Consider the following 13,504-nt stretch of genomic DNA (forward strand, 5'->3'; position numbering starts at 1 on the left):
AGTCCCACCCAAGACATGTAGTTGACCAGAGTTGGTTTCTCTAAAGCGCGCGGAAGGCTTTTCACACATTTCAGAGGCAATACCAAAAACATCGAGAGAAAGCGTCTGGTAAGCAGCACTGATCTAGCGCAATGTTGTATCCAGCTGGTCACAGTGTTCGAAAGGCCAGGGTGGAAACATCGCAGCTACAACTAAAAATCAATTCAAATCAACTTCTTAGAAGTGCTATAGGGGAATGTTGAATGAAGTGTTTCTAGCTAACCCTAGTTTGTTAAGTCCCATATAGGCGAACTACCTACAGTTTGCGGAACTAATCTGCAGATGAGGGCTCATGCAGAGCTTTTGAAAGCTTTCCGTTGCGGGAAAAAGAAAGCTTTCATTTCTCCCCATGTATGACAGTCCCACCCAAGACATGTAGTTGACCAGAGTTGTTGGTTTCTCTAGAGCGCGCGGAAGGCTTTTCACACATTTCGGAGGCAATACCAGAAACATCGAGAGAAAGCGTCTGGTAAGCAGCACTGATCTAGCGCAATGTTGTATCCAGCTGGTCACAGTGTTCGAAAGGCCAGGGTGGAAACATCGCAGCTACAACTAAAAATCAATTCAAATCAACTTCTTAGAAGTGCTATAGGGGAATGTTGAATGAAGTGTTTCTAGCTAACCCTAGTTTGTTAAGTCCCATATAGGCGAACTACCTACAGTTTGCGGAACTAATCTGCAGATGAGGGCTCATGCAGAGCTTTTGAAAGCTTTCCGTTGCGGGAAAAAGAAAGCTTTCATTTCTCCCCATGTATGACAGTCCCACCCAAGAGATGTAGTTGAACAGAGTTGCTGGTTTCTCTAGACTGCGCGGAAGGCTTTTCACACATTTCAGAGGCAATACCAAAAACATCGAGAGAAAGCTTCTGGTAAGCAGCACTGATATAGCGGAATGGTTTATCCAGCTGGTCACAGTGTTCGAATGGCCAGGTTGCAAACATCTCAGCTACAGCAAGAAATCAATTCAAATCAACTTCTTAGAATTGCTATAGGGGAATGTTGAATGAAGTGTTTCTAACTAGCCACAGTTTCTTAAGTCACATATAGGCAAACTTCGTACAATTTTCTAAACTTATCTCCGAACGAGGGCTTATGCAGAGCATTTACAAGCTTTCCGTTGCGAGAAAACGAAAGCTTTCATTTTTCCCAATGTATGAGAGTCCTACCAAGAAGCTGTTGTTGAACAGAGTTGATGCTTTTCTAGAACGTGCGAAAGGCTTTTCACACATTTCAGAGGCAATACCAGAATCCTCGAGAGAAAGCGTCTGGTATGCAGCACTGACCTATCGGAATGTTGTATCCAGCTGGTCAGAGTGTTCGAATGGCCAGGGTGCAAACATCTCAACTACAGTTAAAACTCAATTCAAATCAACTTCTTAGAAGTGCTATAGGGGAATGTTGACTAGTGTTTCTATCTAACCCTAGTTTGTTAAGTCCCATATAGGCGAACTCCTTACAGTTTGCTGAACTAATCTCCAGATGAGGGCTCATGCATAGCTTTTGAAAGTTTTCGGTTGCGGGAAAATGAAAGCTTTCATTTCTCCCAGCCAAGAGTTGTAGTTGAACAGAGTAGTTGTTTTCTCTAGTCCGCGCGGAAGGCTTTTCACACATTTCAGAGGCAATACCAGAATCCTCGAGCTAAGGGGTCTGGAAAGCAGAACTTATCCAGCTGAATGTAGTATCCAGCTGGTCACAGTGTTCGAATGGCGCAAACATCTCAGCTACAACCAGAAAGCGTCCGGTAAGCACTGATCTAGCGCAATGTTGTATCCAGCTGGTCACAGTGTTCGAATGGCCAGGGTGGAAACATCTCAGCTACAGCTAAAAATCAATTCAAATCAACTTCTTAGAAGTCCTATAGGGGAATGTTGAATAAAGTGTTTCTAGCTAACCCTAGTTTGTTAAGTCCCATATAGGCGAACTACCTACAGTTTCCTGAATTAATCTGCAGATAAGGGCTCATGCAGAGCTTTTGAAAGCTTTACGTTGCGGGAAAAAGAAAGCTTTCATTTCTCCCCATGTATGACAGTCCCACCCAAGACATGTAGTTGACCAGAGTTGGTTTCTCTAAAGCGCGCGGAAGGCTTTTCACACATTTCAGAGGCAATACCAAAAACATCGAGAGAAAGCGTCTGGTAAGCAGCACTGATCTAGCGCAATGTTGTATCCAGCTGGTCACAGTGTTCGAAAGGCCAGGGTGGAAACATCGCAGCTACAACTAAAAATCAATTCAAATCAACTTCTTAGAAGTGCTATAGGGGAATGTTGAATGAAGTGTTTCTAGCTAACCCTAGTTTGTTAAGTCCCATATAGGCGAACTACCTACAGTTTGCGGAACTAATCTGCAGATGAGGGCTCATGCAGAGCTTTTGAAAGCTTTCCGTTGCGGGAAAAAGAAAGCTTTCATTTCTCCCCATGTATGACAGTTCCACCCAAGACATGTAGTTGACCAGAGTTGTTGGTTTCTCTAGAGCGCGCGGAAGGCTTTTCACACATTTCGGAGGCAATACCAGAAACATCGAGAGAAAGCTTCTGGTAAGCAGCACTGATCTAGCGCAATGTTGTATCCAGCTGGTCACAGTGTTCGAAAGGCCAGGGTGGAAACATCGCAGCTACAACTAAAAATCAATTCAAATCAACTTCTTAGAAGTGCTATAGGGGAATGTTGAATGAAGTGTTTCTAGCTAACCCTAGTTTGTTAAGTCCCATATAGGCGAACTACCTACAGTTTGCGGAACTAATCTGCAGATGAGGGCTCATGCAGAGCTTTTGAAAGCTTTCCGTTGCGGGAAAAAGAAAGCTTTCATTTCTCCCCATGTATGACAGTCCCACCCAAGAGATGTAGTTGAACAGAGTTGCTGGTTTCTCTAGACTGCGCGGAAGGCTTTTCACACATTTCAGAGGCAATACCAAAAACATCGAGAGAAAGCTTCTGGTAAGCAGCACTGATATAGCGGAATGGTTTATCCAGCTGGTCACAGTGTTCGAATGGCCAGGTTGCAAACATCTCAGCTACAGCAAGAAATCAATTCAAATCAACTTCTTAGAATTGCTATAGGGGAATGTTGAATGAAGTGTTTCTAACTAGCCACAGTTTCTTAAGTCACATATAGGCAAACTTCGTACAATTTTCTAAACTTATCTCCGAACGAGGGCTTATGCAGAGCATTTACAAGCTTTCCGTTGCGAGAAAACGAAAGCTTTCATTTTTCCCAATGTATGAGAGTCCTACCAAGAAGCTGTTGTTGAACAGAGTTGATGCTTTTCTAGAACGTGCGAAAGGCTTTTCACACATTTCAGAGGCAATACCAGAATCCTCGAGCTAAGGGGTCTGGAAAGCAGAATATATCCAGCTGAATGTAGTATCCAGCTGGTCACGGTGTTCGAATGGCGCAGTGTGCAGACATCTCAGCTACAACTCAAAATCAGTTCAAACCAACTTCTTAGAAGTGCTACAGGGGAATTTTGAATGAAATGTTTCTAGCTAACCCTAGTTTGTTAAGTCCCATATAGGTGAACTCCCTACAGTTTGCTGAACTAATGTCCAGATGAGGGCTCATGCAGAGCTCTTGAAACCGTTCCGTTGCGGGAAAATGAAAGCTTTCATTTCTCCCCATGTATGACAGTTCCACCCAAAAGATGTAGTTGAACAGAGTTGTTGGTTGCTCTAGACCGCGCGGAAGGCTTTTCACACATTTCAGAGGCAATACGAAAAACATCGAGAGAAAGCGTCTGGTATGCAGCACTGACCTATCGGAATGTTGTATCCAGCTGGTCAGAGTGTTCGAATGGCCAGGGTGCAAACATCTCAGCTACAGTTAAAACTCAATTCAAATCAACTTCTTAGAAGTGCTATAGGGGAATGTTGACTAGTGTTTCTATCTAACCCTAGTTTGTTAAGTCCCATATAGGCGAACTCCTTACAGTTTGCTGAACTAATCTCCAGATGAGGGCTCATGCATAGCTTTTGAAAGTTTTCGGTTGCGGGAAAATGAAAGCTTTCATTTCTCCCAGCCAATAGTTGTAGTTGAACAGAGTAGTTGTTTTCTCTAGTCCGCGCGGAAGACTTTTCACACATTTCAGAGGCAATACCAGAATCCTCGAGCTAAGGGGTCTGGAAAGCAGAACTGATCCAGCTGAATGTAGTATCCAGCTGGTCACAGTGTTCGAATGGCGCAAACATCTCAGCTACAACCAGAAAGCGTCCGGTAAGCACTGATCTAGCGCAATGTTGTATCCAGCTGGTCACAGTGTTCGAATGGCCAGGGTGGAAACATCTCAGCTACAGCTAAAAATCAATTCAAATCAACTTCTTAGAAGTCCTATAGGGGAATGTTGAATAAAGTGTTTCTAGCTAACCCTAGTTTGTTAAGTCCCATATAGGCGAACTACCTACAGTTTCCTGAATTAATCTGCAGATAAGGGCTCATGCAGAGCTTTTGAAAGCTTTACGTTGCGGGAAAAAGAAAGCTTTCATTTCTCCCCATGTATGACAGTCCCACCCAAGAGATGTAGTTGACCAGAGTTGTTGGTTTCTCTAGAGCGCGCGGAAGGCTTTTCACACATTTCAGAGGCAATACCAAAAACATCGAGAGAAAGCTTCTGGTAAGCAGCACTGATCTAGCGGAATGGTGTATCCAGCTGGTCACAGTGTTCGAATGGCCAGGTTGCAAACATCTCAGCTACAGCAAGAAATCAATTCAAATCAACTTCTTAGAAGTGCTATAGGGGAATGTTGAATGAAGTGTTTCTAACTAGCCACAGTTTCTTAAGTCACATATAGGCAAACTCCGTACAGTCTGTTGAACTTGTCTCCAGATGAGGGCTCTTGCAGAGCTTTTGAAAGCTTTCCGTTGCGGGAAAAAGAAAGCTTTCATTTCTCCCCATGTATGACAGTCCCACCCAAGACATGTAGTTGACCAGAGTTGTTGGTTTCTCTAGAGCGCGCGGAAGGCTTTTCACACATTTCGGAGGCAATACCAGAAACATCGAGAGAAAGCGTCTGGTAAGCAGCACTGATCTAGCGGAATGGTGTATCCAGCTGGTCACAGTGTTCGAAAGGCCAGGGTGGAAACATCGCAGCTACAACTAAAAATCAATTCAAATCAACTTCTTAGAAGTGCTATAGGGGAATGTTGAATGAAGTGTTTCTAGCTAACCCTAGTTTGTTAAGTCCCATATAGGCGAACTACCTACAGTTTGCGGAACTAATCTGCAGATGAGGGCTCATGCAGAGCTTTTGAAAGCTTTCCGTTGCGGGAAAAAGAAAGCTTTCATTTCTCCCCATGTATGACAGTCCCACCCAAGACATGTAGTTGACCAGAGTTGTTGGTTTCTCTAGAGCGCGCGGAAGGCTTTTCACACATTTCGGAGGCAATACCAGAAACATCGAGAGAAAGCGTCTGGTAAGCAGCACTGATCTAGCGCAATGTTGTATCCAGCTGGTCACAGTGTTCGAAAGGCCAGGGTGGAAACATCGCAGCTACAACTAAAAATCAATTCAAATCAACTTCTTAGAAGTGCTATAGGGGAATGTTGAATGAAGTGTTTCTAGCTAACCCTAGTTTGTTAAGTCCCATATAGGCGAACTACCTACAGTTTGCGGAACTAATCTGCAGATGAGGGCTCATGCAGAGCTTTTGAAAGCTTTCCGTTGCGGGAAAAAGAAAGCTTTCATTTCTCCCCATGTATGACAGTCCCACCCAAGAGATGTAGTTGACCAGAGTTGCTGGTTTCTCTAGACTGCGCGGAAGGCTTTTCACACATTTCAGAGGCAATACCAAAAACATCGAGAGAAAGCTTCTGGTAAGCAGCACTGATCTAGCGGAATGGTGTATCCAGCTGGTCACAGTGTTCGAATGGCCAGGTTGCAAACATCTCAGCTACAGCAAGAAATCAATTCAAATCAACTTCTTAGAATTGCTATAGGGGAATGTTGAATGAAGTGTTTCTAACTAGCCACAGTTTCTTAAGTCACATATAGGCAAACTTCGTACAATTTTCTAAACTTATCTCCGAACGAGGGCTTATGCAGAGCATTTACAAGCTTTCCGTTGCGAGAAAACGAAAGCTTTCATTTTTCCCAATGTATGAGAGTCCTACCAAGAAGCTCTTGTTGAACAGAGTTGATGCTTTTCTAGAACGTGCGAAAGGCTTTTCACACATTTCAGAGGCAATACCCAAATCCTCGAGCTAAGGGGTCTGGAAAGCAGAATATATCCAGCTGAATGTAGTATCCAGCTGGTCACAGTGTTCGAATGGCGCAGTGTGCAGACATCTCAGCTACAACTAAAAATCAGTTCAAACCAACTTCTTAGAAGTGCTACAGGGGAATTTTGAATGAAATGTTTCTAGCTAACCCTAGTTTATTAAGTCCCATATAGGTGTACTCCCTACAGTTTGCTGAACTAATGTCCAGATGAGGGCTCATGCAGAGCTCTTGAAACCGTTCCGTTGCGGGAAAATGAAAGCTTTCATTTCTCCCCATGTATGACAGTTCCACCCAAAAGATGTAGTTGAACAGAGTTGTTGGTTGCTCTAGACCGCGCGGAAGGCTTTTCACACATTTCAGAGGCAATACCAAAAACATCGAGAGAAAGCGTCTGGTAAGCAGCACTAATCTAGCGCAATGTTGTATCCAGCTGGTCAGAGTGTTCGAGTGGCCAGAGTGCAAACATCTCAGCTACAACTAAAAATCCATTCAAACCACATTCTTAGAAGTGCTATAGGGGAACGTTGAATGAAGTGTTTCTACCTAACCCTAGTTTGTTAAGTCCCATATAGGCGAACTCCCTACAGTTTTCTGAACTAATCTCCAGATGAGGGCTCATGCAGAGCTCTTGAAACCTTTCCGTTGCGGGAAAATGAAAGCTTTCATTTCTCCCCATGTATGACAGTCCCATCCAAGAGATGTAGTTTAGCAGAGTTGTTGATTTCTCTAGACCGCGCGGAAGGCTTTTCACACATTTCAGAGGCAATACCAGAAACATCGAGAGAAAGCGTCTGGTATGCAGCACTGACCTATGTTGTATCCAGCTGGTCAGAGTGTTCGAATGGCCGGGGTGCAAACATCTCAGCTACAGTTAAAACTCAATTCAAATCAACTTCTTAGAAGTGCTATAGGGGAATGTTGACTAGTGTTTCTATCTAACCCTAGTTTGTTAAGTCCCATATAGGCGAACTCCTTACAGTTTGCTGAACTAATCTCCAGATGAGGGCTCATGCATAGCTTTTGAAAGTTTTCGGTTGCGGGAAAATGAAAGCTTTCATTTCTCCCAGCCAAGAGTTGTAGTTGAACAGAGTAGTTGTTTTCTCTAGTCCGCGCGGAAGGCTTTTCACACATTTCAGAGGCAATACCAGAATCCTCGAGCTAAGGGGTCTGGAAAGCAGAACTTATCCAGCTGAATGTAGTATCCAGCTGGTCACAGTGTTCGAATGGCGCAAACATCTCAGCTACAACCAGAAAGCGTCCGGTAAGCACTGATCTAGCGCAATGTTGTATCCAGCTGGTCACAGTGTTCGAATGGCCAGGGTGGAAACATCTCAGCTACGGCTAAAAATCAATTCAAATCAACTTCTTAGAAGTGCTATAGGGGAATGTTGAATGAAGTGTTTCTAGCTAACCCTAGTTTGTTAAGTCCCATATAGGCGAACTACTCACAGTTTGCGGAACTAATCTGCAGATGAGGGCTCATGCAGAGCTTTTGAAAGCTTTCCGTTGCGGGAAAAAGAAAGCTTTCATTTCTCCCCATGTATGACAGTCCCACCCAAGAGATGTAGTTGAACAGAGTTGCTGGTTTCTCTAGACTGCGCGGAAGGCTTTTCACACATTTCAGAGGCAATACCAAAAACATCGAGAGAAAGCTTCTGGTAAGCAGCACTGATCTAGCGGAATGGTGTATCCAGCTGGTCACAGTGTTCGAATGGCCAGGTTGCAAACATCTCAGCTACAGCAAGAAATCAATTCAAATCAACTTCTTAGAAGTGCTATAGGGGAATGTTGAATGAAGTGTTTCTAACTAGCCACAGTTTCTTAAGTCACATATAGGCAAACTTCGTACAATTTTCTAAACTTATCTCCGAACGAGGGCTTATGCAGAGCATTTAAAAGCTATCCGTTGCGAGAAAATAAAAGCTTTCATTTTTTTTTCCCCATGTCTGCCCGTCCTACCAAGAAGCTGTTGTTGAACAGAGTTGTTGCTTTCTCTAGAACGTGCGAAAGGCTTTTCACACATTTCAGAGGCAATACCAGAAACCACGAGATAAGGTGTCTGGAAAGCAGAACTTATCTAGCGGAATGTAGTATCCAGCTGGTCACAGTGTTCTAAAGGCCCAGGGTGCAAACATCTCAGCTACAGTTAAAAATCAATTCAAATCAACTTCTTAGAAGTGCTATAGGGGAATGTTGAATGAAGTGTTTCTAACTAGCCACAGTTTCTTAAGTCACATATAGGCAAACTCCGTACAGGCTGTTGAACTTGTCTCCAGATGAGGGCTCTTGCAGAGCTTTTGAAAGCTTTCTGTTGCGGGAAAAAGAAAGCTTTCATTTCTCCCCATGTATGACAGTCCCACCCAAGACATGTAGTTGACCAGAGTTGTTGGTTTCTCTAGAGCGCGCGGAAGGCTTTTCACACATTTCGGAGGCAATACCAGAAACATCGAGAGAAAGCGTCTGGTAAGCAGCACTGATCTAGCGCAATGTTGTATCCAGCTGGTCACAGTGTTCGAAAGGCCAGGGTGGAAACATCGCAGCTACAACTAAAAATCAATTCAAATCAACTTCTTAGAAGTGCTATAGGGGAATGTTGAATGAAGTGTTTCTAACTAGCCACAGTTTCTTAAGTCACATATAGGCAAACTCCGTACAGTCTGTTGAACTTGTCTCCAGATGAGGGCTCTTGCAGAGCTTTTGAAAGCTTTCCGTTGCGGGAAATAGAAAGCTTTCATTTCTCCCCATGTATGACAGTCCCACCCAAGACATGTAGTTGACCAGAGTTGTTGGTTTCTCTAGAGCGCGCGGAAGGCTTTTCACACATTTCGGAGGCAATACCAAAAACATCGAGAGAAAGCGTCTGGTAAGCAGCACTGATCTAGCGCAATGTTGTATCCAGCTGGTCACAGTGTTCGAATGGCCAGGTTGCAAACATCTCAGCTACAGCCAGAAATCACTTCAAATCAACTTCTTAGAAGTGCTATAGGGGAATGTTGAATGAAGTGTTTCTAACTAGCCACAGTTTCTTAAGTCACATATAGGCAAACTCCGTACAGTCTGTTGAACTTGTCTCCAGATGAGGGCTCTTGCAGAGCTTTTGAAAGCTTTCCGTTGCGGGAAAAAGAAAGCTTTCATTTCTCCCCATGTATGACAGTCCCACCCAAGACATGTAGTTGACCAGAGTTGTTGGTTTCTCTAGAGCGCGCGGAAGGCTTTTCACACATTTCGGAGGCAATACCAGAAACATCGAGAGAAAGCGTCTGGTAAGCAGCACTGATCTAGCGCAATGTTGTATCCAGCTGGTCACAGTGTTCGAAAGGCCAGGGTGGAAACATCGCAGCTACAACTAAAAATCAATTCAAATCAACTTCTTAGAAGTGCTATAGGGGAATGTTGAATGAAGTGTTTCTAGCTAACCCTAGTTTGTTAAGTCCCATATAGGCGAACTACCTACAGTTTGCTGAACTAATCTGCAGATGAGGGCTCATGCAGAGCTTTTGAAAGCTTTCCGTTGCGGGAAAAAGAAAGCTTTCATTTCTCCCCATGTATGACAGTCCCACCCAAGAGATGTAGTTGACCAGAGTTGCTGGTTTCTCTAGACTGCGCGGAAGGCTTTTCACACATTTCAGAGGCAATACCAAAAACATCGAGAGAAAGCTTCTGGTAAGGAGCACTGATCTAGCGGAATGGTGTATCCAGCTGGTCACAGTGTTCGAATGGCCAGGTTGCAAACATCTCAGCTACAGCAAGAAATCAATTCAAATCAACTTCTTAGAATTGCTATAGGGGAATGTTGAATGAAGTGTTTCTAACTAGCCACAGTTTCTTAAGTCACATATAGGCAAACTTCGTACAATTTTCTAAACTTATCTCCGAACGAGGGCTTATGCAGAGCATTTACAAGCTTTCCGTTGCGAGAAAACGAAAGCTTTCATTTTTCCCAATGTATGAGAGTCCTACCAAGAAGCTGTTGTTGAACAGAGTTGATGCTTTTCTAGAACGTGCGAAAGGCTTTTCACACATTTCAGAGGCAATACCAGAATCCTCGAGCTAAGGGGTCTGGAAAGCAGAATATATCCAGCTGAATGTAGTATCCAGCTGGTCACACTGTTCGAATGGCGCAGTGTGCAGACATCTCAGCTACAACTAAAAATCAGTTCAAACCAACTTCTTAGAAGTGCTACAGGGGAATTTTGAATGAAATGTTTCTAGCTAACCCTAGTTTGTTAAGTCCCATATAGGTGTACTCCCTACAGTTTGCTGAACTAATGTCCAGATGAGGGCTCATGCAGAGCTCTTGAAACGGTTCCGTTGCGGGAAAATGAAAGCTTTCATTTCTCCCCATGTATGACAGTTCCACCCAAAAGATGTAGTTGAACAGAGTTGTTGGTTGCTCTAGACCGCGCGGAAGGCTTTTCACACATTTCAGAGGCAATACCAAAAACATCGAGAGAAAGCGTCTGGTAAGCAGCACTAATCTAGCGCAATGTTGTATCCAGCTGGTCAGAGTGTTCGAGTGGCCAGAGTGCAAACATCTCAGCTACAACTAAAAATCCATTCAAACCACATTCTTAGAAGTGCTATAGGGGAACGTTGAATGAAGTGTTTCTACCTAACCCTAGTTTGTTAAGTCCCATATAGGCGAACTCCCTACAGTTTTCTGAACTAATCTCCAGATGAGGGCTCATGCAGAGCTCTTGAAACCTTTCCGTTGCGGGAAAATGAAAGCTTTCATTTCTCCCCATGTATGACAGTCCCATCCAAGAGATGTAGTTTAGCAGAGTTGTTGATTTCTCTAGACCGCGCGGAAGGCTTTTCACACATTTCAGAGGCAATACCAGAAACATCGAGAGAAAGCGTCTGGTATGCAGCACTGACCTATCGGAATGTTGTATCCAGCTGGTCAGAGTGTTCGAATGGCCAGGGTGCAAACATCTCAACTACAGTTAAAACTCAATTCAAATCAACTTCTTAGAAGTGCTATAGGGGAATGTTGACTAGTGTTTCTATCTAACCCTAGTTTGTTAAGTCCCATATAGGCGAACTCCTTACAGTTTGCTGAACTAATCTCCAGATGAGAGCTCATGCATAGCTTTTGAAAGTTTTCGGTTGCGGGAAAATGAAAGCTTTCATTTCTCCCAGCCAAGAGTTATAGTTGAACAGAGTAGTTGTTTTCTCTAGTCCGCGCGGAAGGCTTTTCACACATTTCAGAGGCAATACCAGAATCCTCGAGCTAAGGGGTCTGGAAAGCAGAACTTATCCAGCTGAATGTAGTATCCAGCTGGTCACAGTGTTCGAATGGCGCAAACATCTCAGCTACAACCAGAAAGCGTCCGGTAAGCACTGATCTAGCGCAATGTTGTATCCAGCTGGTCACAGTGTTCTAATGGCCAGGGTGGAAACATCTCAGCTACAGCTAAAAATCAATTCAAATCAACTTCTTAGAAGTCCTATAGGGGAATGTTGAATAAAGTGTTTCTAGCTAACCCTAGTTTGTTAAGTCCCATATAGGCGAACTACCTACAGTTTCCTGAATTAATCTGCAGATAAGGGCTCATGCAGAGCTTTTGAAAGCTTTACGTTGCGGGAAAAAGAAAGCTTTCATTTCTCCCCATGTATGACAGTCCCACCCAAGACATGTAGTTGACCAGAGTTGGTTTCTCTAAAGCGCGCGGAAGGCTTTTCACACATTTCAGAGGCAATACCAAAAACATCGAGAGAAAGCTTCTGGTAAGCAGCACTGATCTAGCGGAATGGTGTATCCAGCTGGTCACAGTGTTCGAATGGCCAGGTTGCAAACATCTCAGCTACAGCAAGAAATCAATTCAAATCAACTTCTTAGAAGTGCTATAGGGGAATGTTGAATGAAGTGTTTCTAACTAGCCACAGTTTCTTAAGTCACATATAGGCAAACTCCGTACAGTCTGTTGAACTTGTCTCCAGATGAGGGCTCTTGCAGAGCTTTTGAAAGCTTTCCGTTGCGGGAAAAAGAAAGCTTTCATTTCTCCCCATGTATGACAGTCCCACCCAAGACATGTAGTTGACCAGAGTTGTTGGTTTCTCTAGACTGCGCGGAAGGCTTTTCACACATTTCAGAGGCAATACCAAAAACATCGAGAGAAAGCTTCTGGTAAGCAGCACTGATCTAGCGGAATGGTGTATCCAGCTGGTCACAGTGTTCGAATGGCCAGGTTGCAAACATCTCAGCTACAGCAAGAAATCAATTCAAATCAACTTCTTAGAATTGCTATAGGGGAATGTTGAATGAAGTGTTTCTAACTAGCCACAGTTTCTTAAGTCACATATAGGCAAACTTCGTACAATTTTCTAAACTTATCTCCGAACGAGGGCTTATGCAGAGCATTTAAAAGCTATCCGTTGCGAGAAAATAAAAGCTTTCATTTTTTTTTCCCCATGTCTGCCCGTCCTACCAAGAAGCTGTTGTTGAACAGAGTTGTTGCTTTCTCTAGAACGTGCGAAAGGCTTTTCACACATTTCAGAGGCAATACCAGAAACCACGAGATAAGGTGTCTGGAAAGCAGAACTTATCTAGCGGAATGTAGTATCCAGCTGGTCACAGTGTTCTAAAGGCCCAGGGTGCAAACATCTCAGCTACAGTTAAAAATCAATTCAAATCAACTTCTTAGAAGTGCTATAGGGGAATGTTGAATGAAGTGTTTCTAACTAGCCACAGTTTCTTAAGTCACATATAGGCAAACTCCGTACAGGCTGTTGAACTTGTCTCCAGATGAGGGCTCTTGCAGAGCTTTTGAAAGCTTTCTGTTGCGGGAAAAAGAAAGCTTTCATTTCTCCCCATGTATGACAGTCCCACCCAAGACATGTAGTTGACCAGAGTTGTTGGTTTCTCTAGAGCGCGCGGAAGGCTTTTCACACATTTCGGAGGCAATACCAGAAACATCGAGAGAAAGCGTCTGGTAAGCAGCACTGATCTAGCGCAATGTTGTATCCAGCTGGTCACAGTGTTCGAAAGGCCAGGGTGGAAACATCGCAGCTACAACTAAAAATCAATTCAAATCAACTTCTTAGAAGTGCTATAGGGGAATGTTGAATGAAGTGTTTCTAACTAGCCACAGTTTCTTAAGTCACATATAGGCAAACTCCGTACAGTCTGTTGAACTTGTCTCCAGATGAGGGCTCTTGCAGAGCTTTTGAAAGCTTTCCGTTGCGGGAAATAGAAAGCTTTCATTTCTCCCCATGTATGACAGTCCCACCCAAGACATGTAGTTGACCAGA

This window comes from Pelodiscus sinensis, chromosome 19 (assembly GCF_049634645.1).
Source record: "Pelodiscus sinensis isolate JC-2024 chromosome 19, ASM4963464v1, whole genome shotgun sequence".
NCBI classification, from domain to species: domain Eukaryota; kingdom Metazoa; phylum Chordata; order Testudines; family Trionychidae; genus Pelodiscus; species Pelodiscus sinensis.